Here is a 14,884-nt window from a genome sequence, read left to right as displayed (position 1 = left end):
GAGATGCGACTGGCACTGGGCAAGGTGGGATGGGGATGCAGATACTGTGGGTGGGGTCATCCTTAGCCCAAGGGCTCTGGTCTCCCAGGACAGCGACATTCAGGGTGACACTCTCTTCCACGCTGTCCCCGCACTAGTGCTGGCCGCTGTCATTTTCGCCATGTACCCCATCTCCAGGTGGGGGCCAGTTCCCAGTGGTGCCCCCGAGCCCCCCAGTTCCAGGAGAAGGACAAGGGACCTGTCCCCATGGCCATTGTGTAGCTCAGCACCAGGCAGTCCTCGAGTGCCACCTGTCCCCTTGGGGGCTGTGCCCACAGTGACACCCCTGAGAGCAGGACTCCTGCAGGAGGGGGGGCACCGGAGGACAATGAGGGACCCATAGAGGGTGGGTGGGAACGGGGAAGGGGGATCCCACTGAGGGAGAGGGGGTCAGAGATTGAAGGGGGCTTGGAAAGGCACCCCCAGGAAGGATGGAGGGTTCAGGGACCTGTTAACTGGAGAGGAAGATGGGGAAACACCAAGAAGGGTATGGGGACCTAGGAAAGGGATGGTGGAACCTGAAGACCATGGGAGAAATCAGAGAGGGCTGTGGTTGAACCAGGGACAGATGAAGGGACCCCAGTGAGGAATGGGGGGACACAGAGGGTGACCCCAGCAGTAACGGAGGGACATGGAAAAGGATTAAAGGGAAAATGGGGGCGCCCACGTAGGAGTGGGGCATCTGGTGATGTACCCAGGAAAGGATGGGGGACCCGGGCATTTATGGGGGAACCAGACCGTGATGGGGGACCCAAGGAGGCTGTGGGGGCTCCCCATGCCCATCTCCACACTCACAGTGCACCGTGATGTGGAGCCAGGTGCTGCTCTTCTGCACGGCCCCGCCCTCAGAGCGCACCTGGCAGCTGTAATTCCCCGAGTGGGGGACCCCAATGGCAGGCACCAGCAGCTGCAGGGACCCCTGCGGGCCCCCCACCACCTGCCCGTCCCAGTAGAACACGTGCAGGAGGGGGGCTCGGGGCCACAGGGGGCTGGGGGTGCTGAGGCAGCTGAGAGTCAGGGGGAACCCTGGATGAGCTTGGTGGAACACTCCAGCATCAGCACCGAGAAGAGCTCTGGGAAGGAGAAGAGAGGGAGATTTATGAGCCCAAGTCCCTGGGGAGGGGCTGTGGGGTCGTCGGGGTGGAGGCTGTGGAGTGCTCACCGTGCAGTCACTGGCACTGACTCTGGGGTTATTGGGGACCTCAGGGGACCCCACAGCCCCCCTCTGCCCTCTCCCCATCTCTGGGTTTCAGGCCCGTGCCCAGGGCACTCACCCCACAGGAGCAGTGCCACCTTCCCGGCCATCCCGGTGTCCCCAGCCATGTGCACTGGCTGTCACTCGCTGCTGTGGCCACCGCTCCCCTGGCTGGCGGCTCTTCAGATGAAGGGGAAGGAAGCGAGGTCATGTCTGTCCCCACGTGTAGGTGGCCCTTGGTGGGGGTAGGGTGGGGACAGGATGGGGCAGAGAGGGACCTTGTGGGACATGGTGGGGACATGGTGTTGCCAGAATTTGGCGTCTGAGGTGGTGTAGGGAGCCAGGGATGGGTGTCCAGTGGAATTGGGTGCCCCGGAATGGGGTCTCATGGGAATGATGGTCCCAAGGGTTGGATGGACTCAGAGTCAGGAAGGAGGGTCCCAGAAAAACTTGGCCTCCAGGGATGTGTGGTCATGGGATGGTGGCCAAGGGATGGGTGTGCAAGGGGAAAGGGGAATCCTGTGAGAATGGGAGGTCCTGGCGAATCAAGGTCCCCAAGGGAAGGGGGATCCCAGGGACTGGAATTACCAGGATGGGGTTCCTTGGTCTTAGATATCCTGGGGAATTGCAGTCCAGGGATGGGGGCCCCAGGGAAGAGGGACTGAAGGAATTGGGATCTCATGGTTAAGTTCCCAGGGGAATGGGGGTGCCTGGGATGGGCAATGGCTGGGTGGGCACAGATGTCACAGCTCCTTCTCTGGGTGCCTCAGATTTGGGCATGACACAGAGCTCAGCAAAGCCCCCTTGGGATGCCCGTTTTCTGTGCAGGCATCACAGGGGGGTCCTGGGTAGTAATTCTGTGCCTGCCCCTATCCTTGACTTTTCCCTCTATTTCACTTTTTTCCTTGTTTTCTGCACTTTTTGCCATATTTCCTCAACCCCAGTTCCTGGCTCAGCAATCCTGGGGAGCACCTGAGCAGGGAAGGGGTTGGGGCACCCAGGGGAGGGGGGAAATGGGGAGCAGGGGGCGCATGGAAGGGTGAGGAGGATTTGAGGTATGGAGGTGTTGGGCTGTGCTCCCTCAACACTTTCATTATTCTGGACAAGAGGGAAGAGGCCATTTGTGCTGAGAGTCAGATGGGAAAGGGAGCGTTCAGTCTCTGTTCCTGGGGGGGCACATCCAGGGGCATCCTGTCCTCTAAGGTCTCTGTTCCAGAGTTCAGCTGGGGGAAACCAGTCCAGGGGGTGACACATCCTGTTGTGGGGGGTCCTGTCCCAGGGGGTGGCGGTTCCAGAAATGTCCCTGCACATTCCTGGCCAGGTGCCTGTCCCAGGGGTGGCACGTCCTGGGGAGCCCTGTCAACGCTAGGGTGGGGCCCAGCCATGGCCCAGCCCCACTGCACAGGGATGGCCATTGCCCAGCCCTGCTCTGGCCAGCCCCAGGGGGCAGCCAGCACCTGAGTGTTCCCCTCTGCCCCCCTGGCTTTGATTCTGGCAGCTTTAGAGCTGCTGCAAAGGTGAGAATTCTGTTGGGGAAAAAGGCCTGCCTGTGGTTTGCTCAGCCCTGCAAGAAGCACAAACCTCAAAGGGAGCCCAAGCAGTGGCTCTGTGAGGGCCTTTCATGCTTTTCAGAGCAGGGCTGGCAGGAAACTGGCCATGCAAGGGCAGCTGTGTGGGAACCTGTCTGGAAATGCAGCAATTGATCATTTTGTCCCTCTCAGCAAGGGACTGAGAGAGCCCTAGCACTACTGCAAATACCAGAACAATCTGCTCAACAACCTGACCTGGACCCTCCTTCTTGAACAAAACCTGCAGCCCTTTGGAACCTCACAGAGAGAATGTTTGTGATCTGGATGTTCACAGCAGAAGAGAGGGAAAATGTGGAAATATTGAGCAGGGGCTGCACACAAGGGGCTGGGCAACAGGGGTGTCACAGCAGGAGCAGGCAGTGCCCAGGCAGGGGAATTCAGGGCAGGCTGGAGTGGATTTACCAGGGAATCAGACCCTGAGGCACACACAGGCATTTCCACAGATTCCTATGCACTGTCCCAAGGATGGACAGAGCTTCTCCCCTTCCTCCATGGGAAGTCAATCAAGTTTCAGGGTGGGAATGAGCAAAATCAGGAGAGTTCCTAAAAGCCAAAGAAAGGCTTCCTTCTGGGCTGGGTTGCTGCTCAGCAGGCAGGGAGCAATGCCATGGAGCTGTTGGACACTCAGGGAGAATCCACACTCTGTTATCCACAAGCAAATGCTACTGGGGAATGCACCAAGGGGCTGCTAAACGGAATGAAAAAGTCTCATTCCATTGTGGTTTGTTTGTGTTTTTATTGTGAGTGACTTGTTGGAAAAGCAGTGGATTCCACAAACCCAGGTAATTTTATACCTTGTCAGTTTGATTTCTGATGAGTTTGTCCTTTATTGGGAAAATAATGGTGTGGGAAAGATGTTTGCTTTTATTCTATGGATGTGTAATTTTGTCTCAACCAATTGGGCATCAAGTGTTGTCTGGGATGGCTGAGCCAGGAAATTGGGGGACCTGACCCAGGGTTGTGTGGGGCAGGGGAACAGAGACTCCCAGGACAGCCCTGAGGTGCCTCGGGGTGGGGGCTTTGCTGTGCTCTGGGTCAGCTCAAAATCTGCAGCACCCAGGGAAGAAGCTGTTTTCCCCTGTGCCCACCCATCAACTGCCCAATCCCTGGCACCCTCATTCCCCTGGGAACCCAACCATGGGACCCCCATTGCCTTGGTCTCTCCTCCCTGGGACCCCCATCCCAGGACTGCCATTGCCCAGCACCACCATTGCCTTGAGCCCATCCCATGAGCTGCTTCTTCCCCCTAAACCCCTATTCCCAAGGGTCCCCTTTTTCCTCCTGCACCCCCAAACCTGGCACCAACATGCCATGACCCCAGATCCCTGGGGACCATGTTCCCACAGCACACCCAACCCTTAATCCCTCCAGGCATGGAGACCCCAATTCCCCTGGACCCTCATTCTCCTGGACACCCATCCCTGGTTCCCCACATCCCCTGAGCCCCCCACTCCTGCAAACACCATCACCCACCATGTCCACAGACTATGCAGCCTTGTCCCCAGCCTGTGCCCATCCTGTGCTCACCTCGTCCCCACCAAGGGCCACCTACACATGGGGACAGACCTGACCTCACTTCCTTCCCCTTCGTCCAAAGAGCCGCCAGCCAGGGGAGCAGTGGCCACAGCAGCGAGTGACAGCCAGTGCACATGGCTGAGGACACCGGGATGGCTGGGAAGGTGGTGCTGCTCCTGTGGGGTGAATGCCCTGGGCACGGGCCTGACACCCCAGGGATAGGGAGGGGAGGGGGCACAAGGGGGTTGTGGGGTCCCCTGAGGTCTCCAATGCCAGCAGTGCCAGTCCATGATACCTACAGTGGACTTTGGTGGGACTGGACATATAGGGTGGCTTTGGGGACAGGAAGAGGAGTCAGAAATGTGGGGACAGGGATGTGGGGACAGGGATGTGGGGACTGGCACCTTTGGGTTCAGGTGGCTCTGGGCATAGGCAAAAGGGAACTGGGATGCAGGGACAGAAGTGGACAAAAACAGTGAGGATGTGGCCGTGGGGATGGGATCATGGGGATGGGATCATGGGGATGGGATCATGAGCTGGTGGGGGTGACCTGGGCCAGTATGGGCTGTGTCCATAGAGGGCTTGTCTCCACAGTGTCCCCTTGTTCAGCCTCAGCCCGGGGTGGCCTCAGTGTCCCTGTTCCAAAGTGTCTGTGCCACAGGGATGTGGTGCATGGGTGGCTGTGGCACAGACATGTCCCCCTGACTCTCCAAATCTCTTGGGGACCACCGACACACACTTTCTCACAAGAACTGCTGACCCGATGGGGAGAGTTAGGGACAGTCCCCACAGTCTGCATCCCTTTGCCTCTGTTCCCATGGTGCCACACTCACTGAGCCCTGTCCCTTCTCCCTTCCAGCCCAGACCCTCAGCCTCACTGGTGAGTCCTCGGGGGATGCCATGGCCCCACCCTGCTGTCCCCAGCCTTATGCTGGCCCTGGCAGGCTGGTGTCCCCTGTCACCCACAGGTGCCCAGACCACCCAGCTCCTTGTGGAGCCCCCCTGGATGCCGGCGGTTCTGTGGGACTGGGTGACACTGACCTGCCAGGGCTCGGGGACTGCTGGTGCCGCCACCTGGTACAAGGACATGCAGACCTGGTGGTAGCAGCATCCTGATCACTTCACTGTCTTCAAGAGAGGCACCTACATGTGTGACAGTCCTGGCACTGGGCTCAGCCACCCCGTGAGCATCTTAGATGGTGAGGGGATGTTTGGGTGTCCCCAACCTGGCACTCGCAGGGACCCTGAGGGCTCGGAATGGGCTCCGCTCCATGGGTCACCTCCTCCGTAACCAGAGCCTGTCCCCTGCTCTGGGAACATCCCAGAGTATCCTGGTTTGGAGGGATCCCCAAGTTGGATTTGGTGATCCCTGGTACTCTGGATGTGAACCAGTGAGGGGATGCCGGTGCCATTGGGTGTGACAGGACCTCTCTGTCCCTAAGACTGGCCGGTGCTGCAGGCGCCGGCACGGGTGCTGCTGGAGGGGGACACGGTGACACTGTGCTGCCAGAGTCTTGGAACAGCACAGTCAACTCGGTGTCCTTCTACCGTGAGAAGACGGAGCTGGAGGTGTTCCCCAAAGCCACAGAGCTGTCCCAGTCCCCTCTGCAGCTGGGCCACAGTGGCCACTACAGATGCAGGGGTTGGGTGGAATCCTGGGGGTGGAAGAAGTCAGCGCCTGTGACAGTGACAGTGCAGGGTGAGCACCATACAGCCCCCACTCCGACACCCCCCACAGCACCTCCTCAGGGACTCGGGCTCACAAATCCCCCTCCACTCTCCTTCCCAGAGCTCTTCTCAGTGCCAGTGCTGGAGGGTCCCCCTGAACACATCGTGGGGTCACCCCTGACTCTCAGCTGCCTCAGGACCCCCAGCCCCCTGCGGCCCTGAGCCCCCCTCCTGCACGTGTTCTACCGGGACGGGCAGGTGGTGGGGGGCCAGCAGGGCTCCCTGCAGCTGCTGGTGTCCGTGGGGGTCTCCCACTCGGGGAATTACAGCTGCCAGTTGCTTACGGAGAGGGGGGGTGGGGTGGGGGGGATGTGCAGAAGAGCAGCACCCGGCTCCGCATCACCGTGCACAGTGAGTGCGGGGATGGGCACGGGGAGCCCCCACAGCCACCTCCCTTCCCCTGGCAGGGCATCTCCATTTCCTCCACACAAATTTCCTTGGTCCTTCTATTACTCCCCTTTTCCCCTCACCCATCTGTGGTGTGACCCCATCCCCAACATCCCCTACCACACCCATCCCTCCCCCATCCCTATTCCCCCACACTGGCTCCAACCCCTCCCTGTGGTCTCATCCCTGTCTGTGTCCCTGCAGTGCCCGCGGACAATGCCACCATCACACCCGGTGTCCTGGAGGTGACACTGCGGGACACAGGGACACAAAGGGACACAGGTGGGGTCACACAGGGTCACCAAGGAGTGCAGGACCTCCATGCTGATGGGTGATCCTGATGTGTCCCTCTCTGTTTCTAGCAGTGGCCACAGGTGTCAGTGGGGCCCTTTTGTTCCTGCTCCTGCTTGTGGGTGTCATTGTGGCCTGGCACCAGTGGCACTGTGTGGGTGGATGACAATGGGGAGGCACGGGGTCATAGCAAGCTGTAGAGGCTGCCAGAGTTGGGGAACGATTGGGCAGCACGCACATCCACAGAATATTGACCTTAGCCTGGAGTCGGAATGGTTTGGGGAGGTCCTGGTGGGTCCTGCAGGGATGTTTGGGTTCTTTCAGGGGCCCTGGGGGCGTTTGGGGGGTCTCAGTACCTACCTGGATTTGGGTTCTTGATGCTGAGTTGGTCAGGGCCACTGGGGATGTTTATGAATTCTGGGAGATCCAGGGATGCTTGGAAGTCCTGAGAGGAATTAGGGTCTTGTGGGGGTTCAGGAATCATGAGAGGGATCAGGTCCTTGGGACCTCACAGTCATGCCTTCCCGCTTTCCTTTGCAGCTGCCAGGAAGAACCAGGAAAGGTAAGGGGAGGGGGCTAAAACCACACTCTAAACTTTTACCCCAATCCCCAGGACCTCCCATTCCTTCCCACACATCCCCTTTATTCCCTCAGGGCCCCCCTGGATCCCCCAGCCCCCCCAGAGGAGGGGGAGGTGCTGTGTGCCCACGTCGTGGTCACCAAGAGGGCAGGGGGTAAGTATGCGGAGGACACACGCAGGGGGACATGTCACCAATGAGTGTCACCCCACCCAGATCCCACAACCCGTGTCTCTCGCAGCGTCCCCCCGTGCCACCACCCTTCAGGATCCCCAGGTGACCTACGCTGAGCACCAGGGACCCCAGGGGCGACTGCGAGAACCTGGTGACATCTACGGGAATGTGCTGTGACACTGGGGGGAACTGGGGGCACTGGGGGTCCCCACCCATGGGCATCCACTCGTGTGTGTGCTGCCACCAAAAATTTGCCCCTTGACCGCCTTGTGAAGGCACAAAGATCCCAAAGGGCTGAGAGAAGAACAATTTCCTGAAACAGCATCCAGAGAGAATAAAATCAACAACAACAAAAACAAGGTTCAGGGTCCAAATGGTCACAAAAAAGAACAATTTCTTGGGAGAGCCCCCAAAAATTGACAATTCCTGAACATTCCCCCCAGCACGCTTCATACCCCAGAGTAACGTGGCAGGGCCCAGAGCCTTCCTTGCGCTGGTAGCCAAAGTGGCCTTCAGGAAGCTCTGGATTCTCTTGTCCCATCCCAAACACCTCCTCTGCCCTGTTCCCCACACAATGGTGTCACAAAGGCCCTGTGGGGGTTCTGGAGCCTCCCCCTTTTCCAGGACAGTCGGGATCAGGCCATGGCACAGAGTGGGGTATCAGAGAGAGGAAAAGTTTGATGTCTGGAGACATTTTGGAACAGCTATGTGTGGCAGGGATGGATCAGACTTTGCTTTTGATGAGACAGGGCTCCGTCTGTCCATCAGTCTGTCAGCCATGGCACACTGGTGACAGTGTGACGCTCTGCCAAAGCCAGCTCCTGAGTGGCCGTGTGACCAGAAGTGCCAGCTGGGGAGAGGGCCCTTGGTGGCCCCACTAGCTTAAAAGGCAGAGCATGAGGTTGCCAACTCCCTGACCCTGTCTCCTCTTGAGGGCTTGGTCCCATCCACACTGGACCCAGGATTTGGCAACTCATTTAAATGAGAAATACCTTCCAAGGAATGTGGGAATGTTCCTGGAATAGAAAGAAGACACTTGTCAAAAACTCTCTTTAATTTCAAAAATAATGGGGCTTCCTTTGGGAAATTCCTATGGGGCTCTTTACATGGAAATTTATGAACCAGAACATAACAAACAGCACAAACCCAGAACTTTCCCTCCTGCTCTGTGCTCTTGGTTTTTGTGGCAGTTACAACCGTGGGCAGCAGGGGGCGCTGCAGGGAGCAATCCCGGCCAGCAGGGGGTGCCCCGGTCCAGCTCCATCCCCTCAGGGGCCATGGCGGCCTCGGACGGGAGGGAGGAGGGGAAATCGCTCCTTTTGCAAACTCACGGGCACCAATCGCTCCCAGCACCACCACCGGTAGCAGGCAGAAGCCGCCAAGGCAGCAGGTTGGATCCCAGTGCCCAGTGGCAGTGTAGCAGTGTCCCAGGGCCAGGCACACACCCTGCGCAACACCCGCAACTGCTCTCCATGATCTCAAATGGAAGGAAGGCAGTGCCTGACCCCAGGCAGGTCTGGGGTCCACAACAGCCCCTTGCTGGCTTTACACCACAATTCCTGGAAACCCTCAGCCTTTCAGTCAGGTGAGGTGGGTAGGGATGGAGCAGCTTTGGGGACACCTGGAATCCAGACGGGGTCACTCCCCACAGGCCCACCATGGGTGCAGGCAGAGCCCCTGCACAGTATTTCCACAGCTTTCCCTTTTAAAACATTCTTTCCATGAGGTTCCAGAAGGCTGCAGGTTTTGTTCAAGAAGGTGGGTCCAGGTCAGGATGTTGAGCAGAATTTTGTGGGATTTGCAGTAGTTTTGTGGTTCTGTCCCTTACAAAGAGGAACAAATTAACAATTGCTACATTTCCTGGCTGGTTCCCTCTCAGCGGCCACTGCAGGGGGTGTTTCCATCCAGCCCTGCTCTGAAAGCCATCAAAGGCCCTTCCAGAGCCACTTGCAGGCCTCAGCAAACCACAGGCAGGCCTTTTTCCCCCATAGAAATCTCACCTCTGCCACAGCTTCACAGACCCCGAGCCCTTGGAATCTGTTTTGGGTGACCCCCAGGCCGCCGGCACCCTATGTCATCCCAAAATCTGAGGCACCCAGGGAAGGAGCTGAGACATATGGGCCCATACAGCTACTGCCCATCCCATCCCTGGCACCCCTACTCCGCCGGAAATCAAATCATGGTACCCCATTTCTTATATCCTCCCCTCTCTGGAACCCGTATCCCAGTACTGATATTTCCCAGGAACTCCATGGCCCAGCACCCCTCATTCCCAAGGAACCCTCTCCAGTTCATTCCATCTCCTGAAATCTCTCTTCCTCTAGAACTATGATTCTCCCAGGACCCCCATTCCCACAGGATCCCCCTTTGCCCCTGCATCCCCATCCCATGACCCCAAATCCTGGAGCCCAAGTTCTTCTGGCACTCCCATCCCGGAGTCCCCTCCACCCTGGGAACCCCCATTCTCCATGACTCCCCCTCCACAGCACCCCCATTCCCATCCCTGGGACCCCCCATTACCCTGGACACCTATCCACGGCGCCCCAAAGCACCCTGAGCCTCCCACTCCTGGGAATCCCATATGGCACCTTGTCCCACCCAGACTTGTCCCCGTCCTGTCCCCTCCCTGCCCACAGCCTGTCCCCAGCTTGTGGCCACCCTGCCCCACCAGGTACCACCTATAAATGAGGATGAGACCTGACCTCGCTTCCTTCCTCTTTGGCCAAAGAGCCACCACCCAGGGGACAGCCACCCCCAGCACCGAGTGACAGCCAGTCCACACGGCTGGGAACACCAGGATGGCCGGGAAGGTGGAGCTGCTCCTGTGGGGTGAGTGCCCTGGGCATGGGCCTGACACCCCGGGTATAGGGAGGGGAGGGGGCACAGGGTGGCTGTGGGGTCCCCTGAGGTCCCCAAGGCCAGCAGTGCCACTCCATGTTACCTACAGTGGACTTTGGTGGGAATGTGACTGATGTAGGGTGTCTTTGGGGAACGGAACAGAGCGCAGGAACAGGGGATGGAAGTATGGAAGTATGGGAATGTGGGGACTGGCACCTTTGGGCTGAGGTAGCTCTGGGGATAGGGAAGAGGGAACTGGGATGCAGGGACAGAAGATGACATGAACTGTGAGGATGTGGCCATGGGGATCATGGGGATGGGATCATGAGCTCGTGGGGGTGACCTGGGCCATCATGGGCTGTGTCTGTGGTGTCCCTGTGCCCAAGATGTTCACAGTGTCCCCATGTTCTCCCTCAGCCCAGGGTGGCCTCGGTGTCCCTCTTCCCAAGGTGTCTGTGCCACAGGAATGTGCCCGTGGTGCACTGGTGGCAGTGACACAGACATGGCCCCCTGCCTTGCCAACTCGTTTGGGCACCACTCCCATGCACTTTCTTAAAAGAACTGCTGACTCCATGGGGACAGTTAGGGACAGTCCCCAGACCCTGTGCCCCGTGCTGCTGTCCCCACAGTGCCACCGCCACCCAGCTCTGTCCCTTCTCCCTTCCAGCCCAGACCCTTGGCCTCGCTGGTGAGTCCTCAGGGGATGCCATGGCCCCACCCTGCTGTACCCAGCCCTATGTTGGCCCTAGCAGGTTGGTGTCCCCTGTCACCCACAGGTGCCCAGACCACCCAGCTCCTGGTGGAGCCCCCCTGGAGGCCGGCGGTGCTGTGGGACCGAGTGACACTGACCTGCCAGGGCTCGGGGACCGCAGGTGTCACCACCTGGCACAAGGACGGGCAACGCTGGTGGCAGAAGAGACTTGATCACTTCACTGTCACTGAGAGTGCCACCTACACACATGACAGTCCTGGAAGTAGCACAGCCCCTCTGTGAGAGTCTCAAACAGGGAGGGGGGTTTGGGTGTCCCCAACCTGGCACCCGCAGGGACCCCGAGGGCTCTGGGTTGGCTCCGCTCCATGGGTTACCTCCTGTGTGGCCAGAGCCGATCCCCTGCTCTGGGGAAATCGCAGAGCATCCCAGTTTGGGTGGAACTAGTTTTGGAATTGGAGAGCCTGGTGCATGGGTTGTGACCCAATGGGGGTGTTCCCGTGCTCTCCCCCAGACTGTCTGGTGCTGCAGGTGCAGGCACAGGCACTACTGGAGGGGGACATGGTGACACTGCACTGCCAGGGCTGGCAGGACAGCATGATCAACTCCGTGTTCTTTTTACCACGAGGGTAAGAAACTGGAGTGGCTCTGAAAAGGGAAGGAGCTGTCTCTGTCCCCCCTGCAGCTGAACCACAGCGGCCAGTACGGCTGCGAGGGCTGGGTGAAATTTGGGATAGTAGGGGAGTTTTGGTGGTCATCGCAGGTGACAGTGATAGTGCAGGGTGAGCACCCCAACGGCTGCCACCCCGACAGCCCCACAGCCCCTCCCCAGGGATTCAGGTTCAGAAACCCCCCTCCAATCTCCTTCCCACAGCTCTTCTCGGTGCCGGTGCTGGAGGGTCCCCCTGAGCCCACCCAGGGGTCCCCCCTGACTCTCAGCTGCCTCAGCACCCCCAGCCCCCTGCAGACCCGAGCCCCACTCCTGCACGTGTTCTGCCAGGACGGGCAGGTGGTGGGGCGCCTGCAGGGATCCCTGCAGCTGCTGGTGCCCGCCATGGGGGTCTCCCATTCGGGGAATTACAGCTGCCAGGTGCGCTCTGAGGGAGGGCCGTGCGGAAGAGCATCGACCTGCTCCGTGTCACGGTGCACAGTGAGTGCAGGGATGGGCACAGGGAACTCCCACATGCTCCTCCGGTCCCCTGCCTTGGTACGTCCATGTTCCCCAGACACCTTTCTTCTGTCACTCCACCTCCTCCCTGTGTCCGCTCATCCCTCCATGGTGTGACCCCTTCCCCAACATGCCCCATCACAACCTTTCCTGCCAATCCCTATCCCCTCACTGGCTGCCAGCCCTAGCCTGTGCCCTCTGCCGTGTCTCTGTCCCCACAGTGCCCGTGGCCAATGCCACCACACTCCTCGTCTCCCGTCACACCAGGTGCATGCGGGTGACAATGTGACCCTGCGCTGCTTGGTGCAGGTGGGCTCAGCCCCTGTCACCTTCACTTGGCCAGATAGGCAGGAGGTGGCCCAGGGTCCCCTTCTGGAGCTTGGCAACATCGATGTGGGACATTCTGGCACCTACCAGTGCGTGGCCACCAAGCAGCTGGGACAAGATGGGCATCGGATGTTCCAGGCACTCAGCCCTGAGCTGGCCCTGGAGGTGACACCTGGCTCACCCTGGCTCACAGGTGGGGTCCCACAGGGTTTCTGGGGTTTCAGAACACCTACAGTTCAGGGTGACCCTGGTGTGTCCCCTCTGCTCCCAGCAGTGGCTGTGAATGTCAGCAGGACCCTCCTGTTCCTGCTCCTGCTCCTGGCTGTCATCAGGGTGGCACTGCTGGGGTGGGTGACAGTGGATGTGATAAGAGGATCCTGGAGAGAGGGGAAGCCCCCTGATTGGGGGCAGAGATCAGCAGCACCCAGGGCCCCTGAGCTGGGGGACACTGAGCCTGCAGTGACCTCAGCTGGGCGTCCTGGGGGATTTGGGGGGAATTTTTAGAGTCTTGGTTGGGCCCCAAGGCCTTCCCTGGGTGGGCTTTGAGGAACATTGGGGTGACACTGGGAGTTCCTGGAGGATCTGGGGAGCTCCTGCATGGATGTGCAGGGATGTTTGGGGATCTTTTTGGGGTCTTGGAGGAGTTTGGGGGTACCCCTCTCTGCTTGGGGTTCTGGGGACCCAGAGAGTTGGGGGCATCAGGGGGACTGGGTGCACTTCAGTGATGCAGAAGTTCTGGGGGCTTCAGGTGTGCTCAGAGTGTCCGGGGGAGTCAGGGATCCACTGGGATTCAGGGCTGCAGTGGGGATTTGAGTGTCCTGTGTGTGGTTGGAGCTGCTGAGGTCCCAGGAAGGTTCAGGGGTCCTGGTGTCCACTTGGTCACCCCCTCCCCTTTCCTTGCAGCTGCCAGGAAACTCCAGGACAGGTGAGTGGGAAGTTCGGGCTGGGACTCCACTTTCCCCCTCCCCACACACCATCCAGTCCCCCCCATCCCCTCAAGAACCCCCCGGAGCAGGGGGCTGTGCTCAACACCCACATCAGAGGCACTGAGTGGGCAGAGGGTGAGTACAGGGGGAGACAGTGGGACACGTCACACACGAGTGTCACCCTCAAGCAGGTCCCCGCAACCGATGTCACTCTCAGGGCCCCCATTGATGTCTCCCATCCCTGCCCCACCTTGGGATCCACAAGTGACCAACGTGGAGCTGTTGGAACCCTATGAAGGACAGTGGGATCCTTGTGACTATGATGATGTGCTGTGACACTGGGTGGCAGTGGGGGGCATTGATTCCCCTCAGGGGTCTCTTCTTCCTCTTCACAGCACCCCACAGGGCTCCTCATTCCCCCTCCCAGTGATGGGAGAGCACACGATGTTTTTCCATCCTATGGTACCCAAAATTCTGTCTTTTGGTCAAACTGTGTGAGAAACAAGGCTCACTCTTTAAATTTTGTAAATGTTTAATAAAGAATAAAAGGGATAGTAAACAGTGTGCTGGGTTCTTGGCAACTGCCAGAGGCACACTTTTAACTACAGCAATTCTTCTTACATAGCTTTTCACTGTAATGGTTAAATACATACTCAGGAGGGTTAAACATATACAAACATTCTTTCCAGTTGACATGTTCTGGGAATTCTTTTGCTTGGTTTGACCCTTCATTCATTTTCATAAAGTACATGCTATACTGCAAAGTAAAGTTATCTATTTTTGTCCTCACAAAGCCCCCCTGTTCTGTGGTTTGACAGTTCTTGAGAAAAGAAGGGTCAGTGGTAAATTCTTCTTTGCATTCTTCCTTTGATGTTTTTTCACTTGCTACTTTTCAATGTGTTCTTCTCATACAGATGAGATACTCCACCAGTACATTAAATCAACAATATCTATTTCACAAATTATCTCAGTTATTCTCACTGTTGTCACTTAGTTACACAAATAAAGGCATTAGCTACTTCTGCAACAGGTAATGCTGTAATATGCAGCACATTGTCTCTATCTTGATATTTTGGGACAGCTTAAACTATAATGTATTTATCACACTAAAATATATATTCTACACAGGGATTAGGGTAAAAAGGCTGACAATTTGTAGTGTATCAAAAGCAGTTAAAAAGTGATTACAACCTGTATTATATAAAAATAATTTGGAAAAACCAATATAATAGTGAAAGCCAATGAAAACAAAATTGTTCGTAACAGGGGGAATGTGTATGGAAGGGTTTATTTGACTTCTCCTTATCTTGCTCTGATTTTGATGGCAATAAATTCAATTCATATCGCTAATTCTGAGGCAGTTTTACCCGTGACAGGATTTGATGAGTGATCTCTCCTGGTCCTTGTCTCAACCCAGGAA

The 14,884-nt window shown here is 57.7% G+C and overlaps 1 long non-coding RNA gene and 1 pseudogene across 1 annotated transcript in view; one reads left to right on the top strand and one right to left on the bottom strand.

Moving 5' to 3' along the window:
- LOC134434194 (uncharacterized) overlaps positions 1-14,884 on the top strand; it is a 108,579-nt gene that overhangs the window by 55,028 nt on the left and 38,667 nt on the right. The window lies entirely within an intron of this gene.
- Positions 1-14,884, bottom strand: part of LOC134434188 (Fc receptor-like protein 3) — a 43,859-nt pseudogene that overhangs the window by 515 nt on the left and 28,460 nt on the right.

Source organism: Melospiza melodia, unplaced genomic scaffold, assembly GCF_035770615.1.
Source record: "Melospiza melodia melodia isolate bMelMel2 unplaced genomic scaffold, bMelMel2.pri scaffold_32, whole genome shotgun sequence".
Taxonomy (NCBI): domain Eukaryota; kingdom Metazoa; phylum Chordata; class Aves; order Passeriformes; family Passerellidae; genus Melospiza; species Melospiza melodia.
The sequence above is the reverse complement of the archived record's forward strand: the minus strand, read 5'-3'. Positions and strand labels throughout refer to the sequence as shown.